This window comes from Cricetulus griseus, chromosome 9, assembly GCF_003668045.3.
Source record: "Cricetulus griseus strain 17A/GY chromosome 9, alternate assembly CriGri-PICRH-1.0, whole genome shotgun sequence".
Lineage (NCBI taxonomy): Eukaryota > Metazoa > Chordata > Mammalia > Rodentia > Cricetidae > Cricetulus > Cricetulus griseus.
This window is the reverse complement of record NC_048602.1, coordinates 21,867,030-21,883,965: the sequence shown is the minus strand read 5'-3', so window position 1 is coordinate 21,883,965 and position 16,936 is coordinate 21,867,030. Positions and strand designations below refer to the sequence as shown.

The window sequence follows — 16,936 nt, the reverse complement described above, 5'->3', positions numbered from 1 at the left end:
AAGTAAGAGGAATAAACTATTGTTGCTGAACTCTCTTTCTCTTCAACTAGGGGTGGAACAGACACAAAGATGGACACATTTAGACAGTTCCTAAATGGCAAGAACATCACCCTCGAAGTCCAGCACAGTGACTTCATGGACAATGTCAAGACTAAGATCCAAGACAAGGAAGGGATCTCACTTGACCACCAGTGGCTGGGATTTACTGACAGCAGACAGAGGATGGATAAATCCAGACCAAAGGCAAAGGCCAGAAAGATTCCCACCCTGAACCTGCTGCACCTGTGTGGTAGCATCATAGAGTCATCCCTTTGCCAGTCTCTCCAGAAGGACAAGTATGACAAGGCCATGCTCTGCTGCCCACAAGTGATGCCCACACCTGCACCTCTGTGTGGTCAACTTCCTTAAAAAGAAGGGTGGCCACACCCACAACCTGCACCTCAGGAAAATCTAATAACACTGAAAAGTTTCTTGGCTCAGGACCGTTGGGACCCATGCAACTTATGTTTTGGCCTGAGCAGAAGGACTAAGGAAAGTGATGATGCTCAGACTGAGCTAGCGACATGGATCAGTGTGTAAGCGCTGCTGCCAACCTTCACCCTGACTCTCATCCATATCATGCGAGGAGAAAACTGACTTCTGTAGTTGTCCTCTGACCTCCATGTCTGTGCTGAATATAAACACACATAAAGAAAAAAATGTAATTTATGATTATTTCATAAGTGTAATTTAAATAAATAAGTGAAAATTTATAAGTAAATACAGTTTAAAGTTGTAATACAAAGTACATAAATCATAAAGAAACAAACAGCAAGAAATGTAGTGTATATATGGTTTGGTTTTTTTTTTAAAGTGTATTTATTTTTAAATATAGTATTTTGTCTGCATGTCTGCCCGCTCACCAGAAGAGGGCACCAGATCTCATTATAAATGGTTGTGAGCCACCATGTGGTTGCCGAGAATTGAAATGAGGACCTCTGGAAAGAGCAGCCAGTGTTCTTAACCTCTGAGCCATGTCTCCAGTCCCTAGTGCACACTTGTAACCCAGCACTTGAGACTATGTTGAAATGGATTACACATTTTATTCCATGAAGATGTACACAATGAAATCCTTCATAGAAACCTTCCCATATTTGGAATATGAGAAAGTATTTCACATTAAACAATGTGAATAGGAATCGGGAATTGGTGGCACACCCCTTTAATCCCAGCACTCAAGAGGAAGAGGCAAGCAGATCTCTGAGAGTTCCAGGCCAGCCTCCAAAGCAATAGAGAGAAAGCCTGTCTCGAAAAACAAACAAAAAAATGTGAAAAGAAATAAAGCAAACACACATCTAAATTTGTATTTCTCGTGTGTAATATTCATTCGTGTCTGCTACCGCCTGGTCCTGACAATGATGAGGACAGAAGAGACAGACACTGATGGGATTTTGGAAATGGCATCCATTAAATATTGATGGAGTCTACTGCATGACCTAGACAGAGCCTTGAGGAAATCAGAGCCTGGTGTGTGAGAAGAGCAGAGTTCCCCTTCCTATGGGGCTGCTGAAGCACAACCATGTCATGGGGAGGGCCCTGCCTCCAGAGGCCACACCCTATGTCTCCTGTGGCTTCAGGAGACTCTGTAGCTCTGCTGATAAGCACAGTTGCAGCCTCCAGGAGGAGATGCCATGACCGTCACCGTCACAGCCCTGCTCTGTCTGGGTGAGATGTGGAGATGGGGAGGGATGCTGTGCTCTGGGATTGATGCTGCCCCATAGCCCAGCACGGGTCAGTTAGGAAACCCCAGGGTCTCAGGAGGTTCTGCAGAGGGGAGGACCTTCTCAAGATTCAGGGACAAACCTCTCACAGGGAACTCTCTTCCAGGACTGACTCTGGGCCTTGGGACACCAATGTTGTCAGGTGAGTGAGTGTCTGCAGATGTCCTGACATCACTTGTCATCATTCCTGGAGCCATGCTGGGCCGTGAGGATGGAAACCAACACATGTGTGCTGCCCCTGGTGATGAATAGAGGTTTGAGTTGGGGCTACAATCAGAAGATGGATGTCCTGGGACCTAGCTGATCTTTTCCTTGTAGGAACTCGCCCTAAGCAGATCCTCAGAGCACAGCCAAACTCTGTGGTCCCAGTGACCTTCTTGTGTGAGGGGAACACAGGAGCCGAGGAATACCACCTGTATAAAAATGGATGCCAGTATTTGACACATGCAGGCATTCCACTGAATCCTAATAACAAGGCTGAATTCTCACTCTCAAAAATAGGCCCTCATGAAGCAGGGTGATATTCCTGTCAATATTGGACTCCTGATGGATGGTCAGGGCATAGTGACAGCCTGGGGCTGTTGGTGACAGGTGAGAGAACTCACAGATTCCACAGCCTCAGGCTTGATAGTCAAGACGTAGTACACAGGGGTGACTCCTCTCATAGCTCTGGAGTGTCTGAGGCCTATGAGGACATTTAACTGATTCTCCTACTCTCCTAGGGGCCTACAGTCAACCCATCCTGTCAGCCCATCCCAGCCCTGTGATGACTGAAGGAGGGAAAGTCATGCTGCAGTGTGTCTCAAGGCAAAAACATTTCAAGTTCAGTCTTTCTAGAGAAGGACCAGAGAAGCACTTCTGGACACGGGACTCAGAGCTTAACAACTCTACTCAGCAGTACCAGGCCCATTTCTCTGTGGGTCCTGTGACCTCGAGCCAAAGGTGGACATTCAGATGCTATAGCTTTGAAAGTTACAGCATACTGGTGTTGTCAAAACCTAGTGACCCCCTGGAGCTGCTGTTCTCAGGTGAGGAACCCCAGTCTTTCCCTAGAAGGCTGCTGAACTGACACAGGAGCTGAGGGAGATCTTGGTGTGTGAGGTGTGAGGAGCCAGGGCTGCTGAGCCCATTGACACAGATCGTGGGAGACAGAGGGACACAAGACACAGAATCCAAGGGACACAGTGACATGAGAGTTTAGGAGGTCCAGGACAGGGAGTGATCTTCATGGGTTCCTCTGTTACTCTGGATCAGCTTAAATAGCATCCACCAGAGCTCAGGGAATTCCATAGAAGACAGAGAGGAAGGGTTGGAGAAGCCAGAGCACTCAGGACACAAGAGGAACACAGCACACATGACCTACTCAGCAGGGACCATGAGGGTTCACAGAGACTGAAGCAGCCACCAAGGCTCATGCATGGGTCTTCCTTAAGCCCTCTGCACACAGGCTGTGCTGGTTTACCCTGGGGTCTTTTTTAGTTTTTGTTTCATAGAGGTTCACTGTGTAGCCCTGTCTGTCCCGAATATCAGTCTATAGAGCAAACTGGCCTTGAACTCAGAGATCTGCCTACATTTGCCTCTTGAGTGTATGGATTAATGTTGTACGCCACCACTGCCTGACTAGCCTGAGGTTTTAGAATCAAAACAATTGTAGTCTGAAAGTCTCTGACTGTTTTGCCAGCACAGGGGATCTTTTTCCTCCTACTGGTTGCCTCCTTAGCTTTAATAGGAGGGTGTTTGCCTAGTCTTACTGCATGCTGTTATGTTGTGTTCCATTAATATCACTGGGAACCCTGATCTGTTCTGAAGGGAACCAGAGTAGCAGTGATCCTGCTGGAGAGGGGAGGTGAGAAGGCTGCTTGCAGGATATATTGTTTGACAGCATATCCTAAATAGAAAAAAGTGCCTTCAGCAAGTGTGACTATCCTGTGTCACTTTCAGACAGACCCACCCCATTCTCTCCTATTTCCTTGCAGGGACCCTCCACAAACCCACCATCAAGGCTGAGCCTGGCACTGTGGTCATCGTAGGAAGCGCTATGACCATCTCATGCCAGGGGACCCTGGGTGCAGAAATGTGTTTTCTGCATAAAGACGGAAGTCAACAAACCTGGGGTACACAGACCCCAAAGGAGCCTGGGAACAAGTCCATATTCTCCATTCCTTCTGTGACAGAGAACAATGTGGGGCAATATCGCTGTTACTGTTACACCTCAGCTGGCTGGTCACAGCCCAGTGACACCCTGGAACTGGTGGTGACAGGTGAGGGGACAGTTAGGGTCTCAGCCCCAGGCTCTGCTCTCAGAAGTATCCCCTCCTTAAGCCCTGACAGCATTGTGACTGTGAAATCCCATGTAATATGCTGTTCCTTCTCTCCTAGGAATCTATGAAAATAAACCCAGCCTGACAGCCCTGCCCAGCCCTGTGGTGACCTCAGGAGGGAACATGACTCTCCAGTGTGTCTCACAGGAGAGCTATGACAAGTTCATTCTCACCAAGGAAGATCAGAAATTCTCCAGCTCCCTGAACTCACAGTATATACACGGTGTTAGGCAGTACCAAGCCTTATTCTCTATAGATCATGTAACAGCAGACCACACAAGGAAATTCCGATGCTATGGTTACTACAAGCAAACCCCACAGCTGTGGTCAGTACCCAGTGAGCCCCTGGAAATACACATTTCAGGTGAGTCGGCCCCATCACTGACCAATCATTTTTGACACCCATTGCCATGAACCTATCCCCCTGCATAGTTGTAAATAAAGAGTATAAAACCTCAACAAGGTGGAGCTCATGGGAAACCAGCATATGACTGATCTCGATGCTCTGAATGTGGGTATCAGTAAGGAGACCTCGGCAATCTATGGGGCCTCTGCTGGTAGACCAGTATTTATTCCTAGCATGAAAATGAATTTTGGGAGAACTTTCCACATAGAGAGAAAGATGTTTATTCTCAGAATGTAACCTGGACCAGGTGGGTGAGGTGGAGAGCATGGAAACAAGACACTCTCCAATCTCATCCTGACACTAAGGTCCTGAAAATAACCTCTCAGCTGCATGATGTAAGGTCCCAGAAGGTTATGGAAAGACCCATTGGAATGTGGGGCCCTGTTAGGCAACAGTTAGTTGTGGGCTTGATACAGCTGCTTCTGGAGATGCTGAATTGGACAAGTCCTTCTGTTTATGGAATGCTGCTTCCCTGGGTAAAAATGGAGAAATTTGGTCCACACCTTTAAGTTTCTTTCATTGTTCACCTTGGAAGTGACTTCTCCTAACAGAAAACTCCTTCATAACCCGATTTTTCAGTATGTCTGTCCCACAGTGGTAGTGACTACTGCAAGCATGAGTCACAGGGCCATGGTAGGACATTCAGGCTACTTCTTTCTAGATAACTTGGCATAGTTCCAGAATTCTCCATGAGTTCTGGGACCTCCAATCTTAGGGTCTCCTACAGGTGATATGGATACCACAACTCACCTCTACACCTGTTGCTTTGAGCCAAAAGCTCAAAGTGAAATGTTGAAGACTTCATAAACAATAGGTTTGGACTGAGACTACTGGATTTTATTTTGCATAATATGATTATTGTTATGCTCAGGTTGACACAACGAATTATTCACTTCAGGCTGAAATAGAGGAACTGAGACCGTATGGGTTCAGCTTCCTGTTGTAAGGTGTCAGCTAAAAATATCTGCTACCTGCCCTTGTCGTGCTCATCTTAACTTAGAAAATTTTGGGATAAGACCATAAGAGACTGCAGCACTGACCCTTGAATCTCCTAAAGAGATGGGACACTTACAACACTCTCTCCTCACAGTATAGCATGGTTTGTCTCCACAACAATTATTTGTAAATTGATGGATTTAAGGGAGTGTCACATATGTCAGTCTTGGGCTCTATGCTTAGTGACAGCTAACCATGGTATCAGGAGACTGTTAGCTTATCATTTGCTCCATTTCATGACTCTCTGTTTCTCTCTGTGTGTTTCTTTCTCTGTCTCTGTCTCTCTTTGACACACACACACACACACACACACACACACACACACACACACACATGCACTCACGCACAGAGAGAGAGAGAGAGAGAGAGAGAGAGAGAGAGAGAGAGAGAGAGAGAGAGAGAGAGAGAGTTCACTATTCTTTGAGAGCCAGGACGACAGAATACTCTGCATTTCACTGCCCCACACCTTGGTCCTGCATTTCCCACGTGATATGAGGAAGAAAAGAGATGAAGGACAATATACTTCAGAAACATGTGCTCCTGTCTGAACTAGACAAAAAGAAACTTAGGGTCTGATGTGGGGAGGAACAAGAGTGAAATTTTAGCAACAAGACACAGGTATTAGCAGAAAGCATTTCTCATTTCAGAGAAACTATAACATATTTTTTCCTCACCACCCCTCAGTGGTCCCTGGGTCCTCAGTGCAGTTCAGGAGAAGGCTCATAACACACCATGTATGGGAGGGCTAAGTGTGACAAGGGAACAAGCACTCAGCAAACACCCATTGAGGAAATCATCCTAGACTGAGCACCTGAATCTGCACGACCTCTGCAGAGCTGAGCAGAGACACCAAACTCAGACACCGCTGCAGCTGATCAGAGCAGCGACCCATAAATCAATGTCCTATGTTGTCAATTTATTCTACTCTGAATTTACTGGTTTCACTGTGGTGCTGAAGAATCCAATAAGAACTCCTCATGGGAACAAGGGCTTTCTATGACACTTTTACTGGATTTTGTGAACCTACTGGTCATACTGGGTAGTCTTGTCCAACCATCATACACTGGAGGGGTGCTTACTCTTACCAAACTTTATATGCCATGTGTTTTTTAATATTCATGGGGGAGCATCCCTTTCCTAAGCAAAAATGGAGATAGAATGGATTAGTGGATGGGAACTGGAGGTGGGAAGTACTGACTTGGAGGGAAGGAGGGAGCGGAAACTACAGCTAGGATGTAAATTTAAAAAAATAATTAAATGTATTTTAAAAAACAGAATAGCAACGGGCACCTAGCCAGATTTCATGAATTTACAAAATGAGAATGAAAGGTATTTACAGTAAAAGAGAAGAAACTCTCAGATCTCTTAGGGAAAAGCACATTCTATTTATCTTCTTCTGCTCCCAGGATCAGTTGAGATTATCAGTTCATCCTAGAACATGCCCAGACCCAAACAGTTGAATAAAGAGAATTCAAAATCACAGCACTGGAAATCGAGGCTGTATGATTTTCTAGGGTAGGCAGGGGCCCTGAGTGGACATTTACATATCTTGGGGACATTTAGGTACCTTGGGGCAATTTTGACCATCCCTAACCTCTTTAACTTCTTTCTCCACAGCCACAGCCTCAGAGAACAAGGATCACAGAGTGGAGAATCTCATCAGGATGGGGATGGCTGTCCTGGTCCTCATAGTCCTTGGGATTCTGGTCTTTGAGGCTTGGGGCAGCTAGAGCCAGACCCACCATGCAGCTGAGAAGTAATCAGAATAGAAATAAATATATCTTTCAGGGTTCCAGAGTCTGAGAAATAAATCTTGTGATCCAACTTTCTGTAAGGTTTCCAGTTCTTACACTGAGGAACTGGTATTCGAGAATGTCCAGGGAGCAATTGTGATTTGTTACAGAGGAAGGTGTGAGTGCTGTGATGAGATCCTTCGTCAGGAAATGAATTTATGTCCTTCCACCTACTGTGGGCATTTGCAGATGAACCAACTCTTTTCTTGGTCTATAATGTAAGAAATATGCTACCCTGTATTTCCAGCTTTGGTCCTCATTTCTGTACATTTTTCTTCCCCTCTCTCTGATGTGTCATTTTCCATTTTCATATATTACCACATTCTCTATAGCTGGAGTCTCTATCTGTTATCTAGAAACAAAGAAGTTGCATGAAAACAAAAGTGATGACTAAAGTCAGAGCCCAGAATTAAGTCCATCTGTCTATGATGTCCCAAACACTTTCTATGTACACTCAATCTTTCAGTCAACAACAGGTATTATTCATGCAGTTTCTCTTGGAATATAAAGCCAATGTGACCACATGGTGGAATAAGGACTATCTGTCCAAGGATGGTGGACACAACTTTAAATTTTCTCAACATGAAGTCCTCACGTGGGTGGCACTTGCTGACCTCTCTACATAACCGCATCAAACACACCTTCACTATAGCAATGTGTGAGGTTGGGAGTGTTGCATGAAATTGATGTGTTTTTTTCATTTCACTCACCACTGTCTAATTTTCATATATGCAAAAGAAGTTGGCGTGCCGATCAGTAATCCCAGAATTACCTTGCTAGGGTGTCTTATCATACAATGATTCAAAATTTCTGCATGGACAATCATATTATCTTAAAACAATGATATCTTATCCAGTTCATTCTATGTGTCTTGTTTCTCCTGTCCTGGAAATGCTCTTTACTTTCTTCTGTTCATGCATGAGCTAAGTGTTCAAGCACAAAGCTGAAGATGTGTGAGGAGAAGAGTGACTGTTTCCTTATTCAGGATTTGATGCAAAATTTCTGCCTTCTCACTATTTGGTATGATGCTAATTTTGGTGTTTTGGCACATGAACTTATTGTGACTCTGGAGGTCCTCTGTTCTTAATTTCTTATGAGAGTCCGTGTTGAATGACTGTGGGAAAAAACAAATGCTGACTCTTCATCAAAAATTATCTTCATTATGTAACTTTTTCATTGTAATCTTTTCTACCGTCGCTACCACATTGTTTTGAATGTTGAATGGGATTACATGACTGATGAATTCTACTTTTTAAGAAGGTGTTATTTTCATTTTATAATAGATTCTCATGGCTAACAGCAAATACAGTCTGTAGAAGTACATTACATAGGAGTAAGACAATTTTTTCCCCTGAGCTTTAGTGCTGAGAGTATTAAGACTGGATCTGCAGTGCCATATCAGAAAAAGTGGTCCAGATATTTTTTTAACAAAAGGAGCATATGGAAAAACACATTGATATGGTTTGAAGCAGAGAGCGAAAGAAGAGTCTTCCTGAAGGGATAAGAGTTCCTGAGCAAATTGGGAGCAAAGGGGAGGGGTGGGCGGAGGAGGAAGAGAACAGGAGAATAGGAGGGGGAGGAGAACATGAGGGATCAGGAAGATTGAGTTGGGGAAGAATAGAGGAGAGCAAGAAAAGAGACACCTCAATAGAGGGAGTCATTACAGGTTTAAGGAGAAATCTGGCACTAGGGAAATGTCCAGGAATCTACAAAGATGACCCCAACTAAGAATATAAGCAATAGTTTAGATGCTACTTTAAATGCCCTTCCTCTATAAGGAGATTGATGACTACCTTAAATACCATCCTAGAGCCTTCATCCAGTAGCTGATGGAAGCAGAAGCAGACACCCACAGCTAAGCACTGAAGGGAACTCCTAGAATCCAGTTGTAGAGACAGAGGAGTGATGAGCAAAAGGGTCAAGATCAGGCTGGAGAAACCCACAGAGCAGCTGACCTAAGCAAGCAGGTTCCCCAGTAAGAAAGCTGGGGAATCAGCATAGGACCTAACAAGGCCCCCTGAATGTGACTGTCAGTGAGGAGGCCTGGAAAGACTATGGGGCCTCTGGCAGTGGAACCAGTATTTATGCCTAGTGCACAAATAGATTTTGGGAAGCCATTCACCATGGAGGGATACTCTTAGCCTAGGTACATGGGGAAGTTCAAGGTTCTGCTCCAAATGATCTGATAGACTTTGATGATCTTCCATGGGAGGTCTCACACTCTTGGGGAGTGGATGGAGGTGGGATTGGGGGTCAGTGGGGAGCATGGGGGGATAGAAGGGAGAAGGAACTGGGATTGATATGTAAAATAAGATTGTTTCTAATTAAAATAAAATTTACATATAAACAAAGAGAGTCTTCCTGTGACAGAAATGAAGAAGTCAGAGGATTAAGGAAATTACTTGTCACAAACAATAAGCTCAGGCAAGGAAGGAGGTCAGCTCCCCAGTGAGTTAACCAGGGCTTGCATTAATGTTTCTAAGCTTCTCCTTCACTCTCTCTGATAGTCATGGTTGACATTGCAATCGATCTCAAGAGAGAGGAGTTTTACTCAGGTTCTCCATAGTTCCATTCTCATTCTGATACTAATCTGAGACATTCCCAACCTGACCTGTTTCTGTCACTGTCTCTGGGACACTGCGCAGCCCAAGAGCAGTGAAGACTCCAGCATCTGTCTATACTCTTGATCCATCCACATTCTCCATCCCTTGAAGCCCTGTCCCCAGTACATGCATTCCTCAGTACACTTCATCCCTCTACTATCATTCTACTCTGGTCCTTATGTGGACACAAAGTGGAAAGGAAGAGGTCTTCTTGGTTTTTTTTTTACCTCAAAGCTATTTGACAAATGCATCTTAGTCTATGTTGAAGTTATTTTCAAAGTTTTCTTTTGGCTTTGATGCATTCTGAAACCTGTGGACACATCACCCAACATTAAGATGAATTGAATTTAAACTTGTTGGGCTACTGGGACTCAATTGTTTTTCTTAATCATTAACTTAAGCCACAGTCTATATGGCTCCTCAATAGAAACTTATATGTTCTAGCTCTGTACACTACCGTGTTTTTTTTTTTATCATCAGAACTCTATTTAAACTAACATAATTGTTATCAATTAGGCAGAACAGCTTAGGAAGAAATCATCTTCATAATAATGCAAAGGTAAAATTGCCCAGTAGAAAGGGATATTTCCATGAGATAAACACAACACATCAGAGACAGTGGGAATCTCCCCACACCTATTCATACCATGTCAGATACCAGAGAAAGATGATAGCGGTATACTTGTATAGGCACAGCAGAAGCAAAAGACATCCTGGAGTCTGTGGTCTCAGGACCTAGTATCCATCTCCAAAATTCTCCCATCAGAGATTAGTGCCCTTGTTGGATGACACCTTTAACTTCAATTGCCACCAGCTGGTCCTCTGACAAGTCTACTGGCCATGGCTCCATTCACTGAATCAAGATCACTATTATTTAAAGAAATGTTTGTGCTTCCTCATCTGGTGCCAGAAACTTTAAGTAAATCTCAAAAATTGTTTGGGACATATGTTGTATTCTAAGGAAATTAAGGTTTAAGAGATAGAAATTAGAAGGCACAGTTTACAATCTTTGAATGATTTTTTAAGAAGTTGTTAAAAATATTCAATGGCTACATTCTTTTGGGGGGGCATTTAGTAATGATTTAAAACCTTTAAATGAGATTCTATAAGGAGATAGTGATCCCAATGCACACAGACAGCTAACTAACAGGGTAGGCAAGTTCTTCTACTGTTAGAGATTGTAATCCAGGATCAACAGATATTATGTTAGCAATGCAAAACTATGGGAAGCTTATGTGCTCCCCACAAAGCAAAGTCTGACTTCTGTTCTGTGGCAGGAGGGACCATTACTGTGGTTATAACTACCTGTCTAGCCAGCCAAAGTATTAAACCCTTATTTTGAAGCAGCAGCCTGCATGGTGCAGAAATGCCATGTGGAATCTAGGAGGTACTTTGACTAAGAACCCTTATACCAAGCAACAGGTTAATTGATTGTTTCAGAAGAATGAATCATGGACAATTGCCTCTGATCAGTTTTCGGAAAAAAATGATAATTGGTTTGCAGCTTATAGGCTGTTGCAATTTACTCTAATTCATCCTTATATTCCCCAAAATTATAAAAAGCAATCCTATAAAAATGCTATGGTGGTTTTTACTGGTGGCCTCTCTAATGGAAGAGCCACTTATGTTATTGATAGGAAGGAATATGTGGAGCAGACAGCTCTGGCTTTAGCTCATATAGTTTAATTATGAGTTGTTGCAATGGTCTTTCAGCTCCTAGGAAATAATTCATTTAATTTGTATACTGATAGTCACTAGTCTTTTGTATTAGGTTCAAATGCTGCTTGGTCAATGACTAGGATTTCTCATCTGTTAGCTCAGGCTTAATTATGATGTTCTATATATTTTATAAGACTTATCTTATAGAGGATGCCTTTCTCTGGCACCCTCTCTTGCCCGTGGCTCACATCCTGCCGCTGGAGGAGGCAAAGGGGAAAAAGGGACACTTCCTGTTTCCTTTGCTTAAATAGGAGTCTCCTTTCTATGTCACTTCCTGCCTGGATCACCATTTCTCTACTACATTTCCCAGAATCCTCTTTGACTCCTAGTCCTGTCTAACTTGCTGTCTCATTGGCCAAACAGAACTTTATTTAACAATCAATAAGATAAACATACACAGTACATTCCCCATCAGTCTGCTGTCACCTGGTCTTAACAAAGATGAGAACAGATGAGACAGACATGTGTGGGACGTTGGAAATGACATCCACTAAATATTGATGGAGTCTACTGCCTGACCTAACCACAGCCTTGGGGCCATCACAGCCTGGTGCCAGAGGAGGTTCCCCTTCTTGTGGTGCTGCTAAAGTACTACCACACCATGGGGAGTGCCCTAGCACCAGAGGCCACACCCTATGTCTCTTGGTCGTTCAGGAGACTCTGTAGCTCTCACCATAAGCACAGTTGCAGCCTCCAGGAGGAGAAGCCATGACCGTCTCCTTCTCAGCCCTGCTCTGTCTGGGTGAGATGTGGAGATGGGGAGGGATGCTGTGCTCTGGGACTGATGCTGCCCCACAGCCCAGTACTGGTCAGTTAGGAAACCCCAGGGTCTCAGGAGGCTCTGCAGAGGGGAGGACCTTCTCAAGCTTCAGGGACAAACCTCTCACAGGGAACTCTCTTCCAGGACTGACACTGGGCCATGGGACACCAGTGTTGTCAGGTGAGAGAGTGTCTGCAGATGTCCGGACATCACTTGTCATCATTCCTGGAGCCATACTGGGCCGTGAGGATGGAAACAAACACATGTGTGCTGCCCCTGGGGATGGATGGAGAGTTGGCTTCTGGGTCTGCAATCTGAGGATGGCTGCCCTGGGACCTAGCTTATATTTCCTTGCAGGAACTCTCCCTAAACCAATCCTCAGAGTACAGCCAGACTCTGTGGTCTCTGATCAGACTACAGTGACCTTCTTGTGTAAGGGGACCACAGGAGCCAATGAATACCGTCTGCATAAAAACCAGCTCCTCAATCAATAGCCTGCCATCTTCCCTCTAGGCCTGTCCAAGAAGCCCTCTCTGCTGACTCACCAAGGCTATATCCTGGACCCTGGAAAGAGTTTCACCCAGCAGTGTTGCTCTGGCATCAACTATGAAAGATTTGCTCTGTACAAATTGGGTAAAACAGAATTCACCCAGAATTATGGCCAGAGGATGCAAGCTGGCCTCTCTTTGGAAAACTTCACACTGGGTTCTGTGAGAAGCTCTACTGCAGGGCAGTACAGATGCTATGGTGCACACAACCTCTCCTCTGAGTGGTCAGCCTCCAGTGATTCCCTGGACATCATGATCACAGGTGAGGAACTAAATAGATTCTCTCAGGTGCCTAAATTTCATATGAGCTCTAATGGGGAGGTATAAAGATGGTGTCTTGGGTGAGGGACAGGATCATATTCAGAAACAGATGCAGAGACAGGAAGCAGGAGGGAGAGTAAGGCAGAGTAAGACAGAGTCACAAGTGCTCAGAGATGAATCTTGTGAAGTCTCAGCTCAGAGCATTGAAGGCAGCCTCTCATTATCTCTGTTCCCTTTAGGACAGCTTCATACCAGTCCTTCCCTCTCAGTGAAGCTAAACTCCACAGTGCAGTCTGGAGACAACGTGACCCTGCTGTCTCAGTCAAAATACACAACAGACACTTTCATTCTGTCCAAGGAGGGAGCAGCCCACCAACCCCAGCGAATGAAATCCAAGTCCCAAGATGGGGAGTTCCAGGCAGAATTCTCCATGACTGCTGTGACCTCTGCCCTCTCAGGCACCTACAGGTGCTACAGGTCTAGAGGCTCATATCCCTACCTGCTGTCACATGCCAGTGCCCCTGTGGAGCTCTCTGTCTCAGGTGAGGAGACCCTGAACTCTCAGGGAGACTTGAAATACAAACCCTAGAAGAGCCCTTGGTTTGTGTGGGATTAAAGGGACAAGAAGGGTGAATCAGAAGACTCTTTCCCTGACAGAGAAGTGGATGACAGCAGGGTCCCTCAAGTAATGTCCACTCCATCCTCTATTGCAATGTAGGTTTGGGATAGACAGCATGAGGGTCTTGGGGAGATTACAGGGCAGATGTAGGACAGACAGCAGAGGCAGTTTCCTGAGTTAGCATCTAATCCTCCCCCGATCTTGTTCTGGTTCCAAGTTCACATTGGATCCTCCAGCCTACCACCCTCAAGTCCCTTAAATATCAGATCAGCACCAATGCATGAATGGATACTTCACACAGCCACTGTTGAGTCTTTTGAATACAACAGTGGAGCTTGGGTAGAAGTAATTTCTAAAGATATAAGGAGACATGAGAATTCCAAATGATTTAATTGTGGTAGAATACTCCATCTGAAAAGAAATTGTAGACATAGCATTCCTAGAAATAATGTTGCTTCTGGGAAACATCCCAAAAGAAGGCCCCAACATTCTGGACTGTGTAGGAAATGCAGCAAGGCTGACATTGGTCCAATGAATGTAGGTCAACAAGAAAAAAAAAGGCAACACTTTACCATCAGGAAACTCCTTGGGGGGCCTCACACCGGCCCCATGTCTTTTTTTCTTAACAAGGCCATGACTGTTTATTGAACCTTGAAGACAATTTCCTCCCATGCAGTATTATAGTGGAGACATAATTATTTCAAAGACATCTACTAATTGTTTGGAATTATCATCCTGGTTAAAATTCTATTTTATTTAAATTAGAATCAACCTTATTTTACACATCAATCCCAGTTCCCTCCCATGCTCCCCACCAACTCCCCATGCCACCCTCCATCCACTCACCAGGGAGAGTGAGGCCTTACACGGGGGATCATCAAAGTCTGTCCCATCATTTGGAGCTTGGCCTAGGTCCTACCCCATGTGTCTAGGCTGAGAGAGTGTCCATCTTTGTGGAATGGATGCCCTAAGTCCATTCATACACTAGGGATAAATGCTGATCCACTACCAGAGGTCCCACACCCACATTCAGGACAGGCCCCATCTCTTATGTGGCCCAGTCATTCCCAGTCACTATGTAGGACCATCCTGTCCCTGGTCCTTGCTTTCAGTGTATCCATGGTCCAGTGTCTCCAGGGGAGGAGGGAACCTTGCTGTAATAGGTACAAATCCTGCTATACTCTCCTTTTTTTCAAGAAAGATACATATTCGAAGCTCAGCCCTAACAGGCATAATTCGTTGTGTCAACCTGAGCATAACAATAATCATATTATGCAAAATAAAATCCGGTAGTCTCAGTCCAAACCTATTGTTTATGAAGTCTTCAACATTTTACTTCAGGCTGAAATAGAGGACCTGAGACTGTGTGGGTTCAGTTTCCTTTTGTGAGGTTTCAGCGAAAAAAGCCTGCAGCCTGCCCATGGTGTGCACATCTGAACTTAGAACAGTTTGGAACAAGACCATAAGAGACTGCATCACTGACCCTTGGATCTCCTAAAGAGACGGGACACTTACAGCACTGTCTACTCACATTATAGCCTGGTTTGTCTCCACAAAAAATTATTTGTAAAGATGACAAATGTAAGGGAGTGTTACATATGTCAGTCTGGCAGCTTAGTGACTGCCAGAAATGCTATCAGGAGACTTTTAGCTGAAAGCCTACTGGCTTAGCATCTTCTCTCTTTCACGACTCTCTCTCTCTCTCTCTCTCTCTCTCTCTCTCTCTCTCTCTCTCTCTCTCTCTCTCTCTCTGTCTCTCTGTATCTCTCTCTCTCAGAGAACAAGGATCACAGAGTGGAGAATCTCATCAGGTTGGGGATTGCTGTCCTGGTCCTCATAGTCCTTGGGATTTTGGTCTTAGAGGCCAGGTGCAGCCAGAAACAGAGCCATCATGTAGCTGGGATGTAATTGGAAGACAAATAAGTCCATCTCAAGGCTCCTGATCTGGGGAATAAATGTGATGATCCCACTATTTCTGTAAGAAAATCGACTTTTGTATTTTTGAACAGTCGTCAGTGTATAGCCAGTGAGCAAATGTGTTTTGGGTGCTGAGGAAGTTGTGAGTGTTGTGAGGAGATCCTTCCTCAGCAAATGACTTCACAACACTTGACTACTGTGAACAATTGCTGACTGACACAACTTTTTCTGGATATACAAATGAGGGAATTGGTGTCCTATCTGCCTGGCATGGGTCCTCATTTATGAACAATGATTTTTCTTTCCCTCACCCTCATGAGTCATTTTCCATTTTTATTAATTGCCATGTTCTCCATAGCAAGAGCCGTTGTCTGTTGGGCTACAATCAAAGAAGTTGCCTCAATAACAAAAATAATGAGTAATTTCAGAGCCTATGATGCCCAAATCTCTCCATCACCCTCCAAACTTTCCATCTTTCAACTCATATTCTTCATGGGGTGTCTTCTTAAATATTAAGTCAACATTGTCACACTGGTGTAATATGGACTATCTGCCAAGATAGTGTGGGCTGTACTTTAAAGTGTTTTCTTAACATGAGTCCTCATTTGCAGCATTTATTGAACAATATGATGACACCTTGAGATCAACAATGTAACATCACCAGTGTGAGGATAGGAAGTGTTGCATGAAACTGGTAGGTCTTTTTTTTTTTTTTTTTTTTTTTTTTTTTTGGTTTTTCGAGACAGGGTTTCTCTGTGTAGCTTTGGAGCCTATCCTGGCACTTGCTCTGGAGACCAGGCTGGCCTCAAACTCACAGCGATCCACCTGCCTCTGCCTCCCCAGTGCTGGTATTAAAGGCATGCGCCACTACCTCCTGGCTTGTTTACTTTACTTCTGTTTCTGTGTTTGCTAAGTCTTAAAGTACAAAGATGAAAATTGTGAAGATTGGAGATTCTGTTACATTTTTCAGAACTTAATGCAAAATTTCTGCTTCATCACAATTCAGTATGATGCTAATTTCAGGGTTTTTGTACATGAAATTATTCTGAATTTGGTAGTCCTGTGTTCCTAATTTGCTATGAGTGTCCATGATGAATGGTTGTGGGGCACTGGCACATGCTAATTCTTCATCAAAAATTGTCTGCATTGGGCTGGAGAGATGACTCAGAGGTTAAGAGCACTGGCTGTTCTTCCAGACGACCTGAGTTCAATTCCCAGCAACCACATGATAGC

The 16,936-nt window shown here is 44.3% G+C and overlaps 1 pseudogene; it reads left to right on the top strand.

Moving 5' to 3' along the window:
* Positions 1–1,670: 1,670 nt before the first annotated feature.
* Positions 1,671–15,694, top strand: LOC113837390 (annotated as a pseudogene).
* Positions 15,695–16,936: the final 1,242 nt, after the last annotated feature.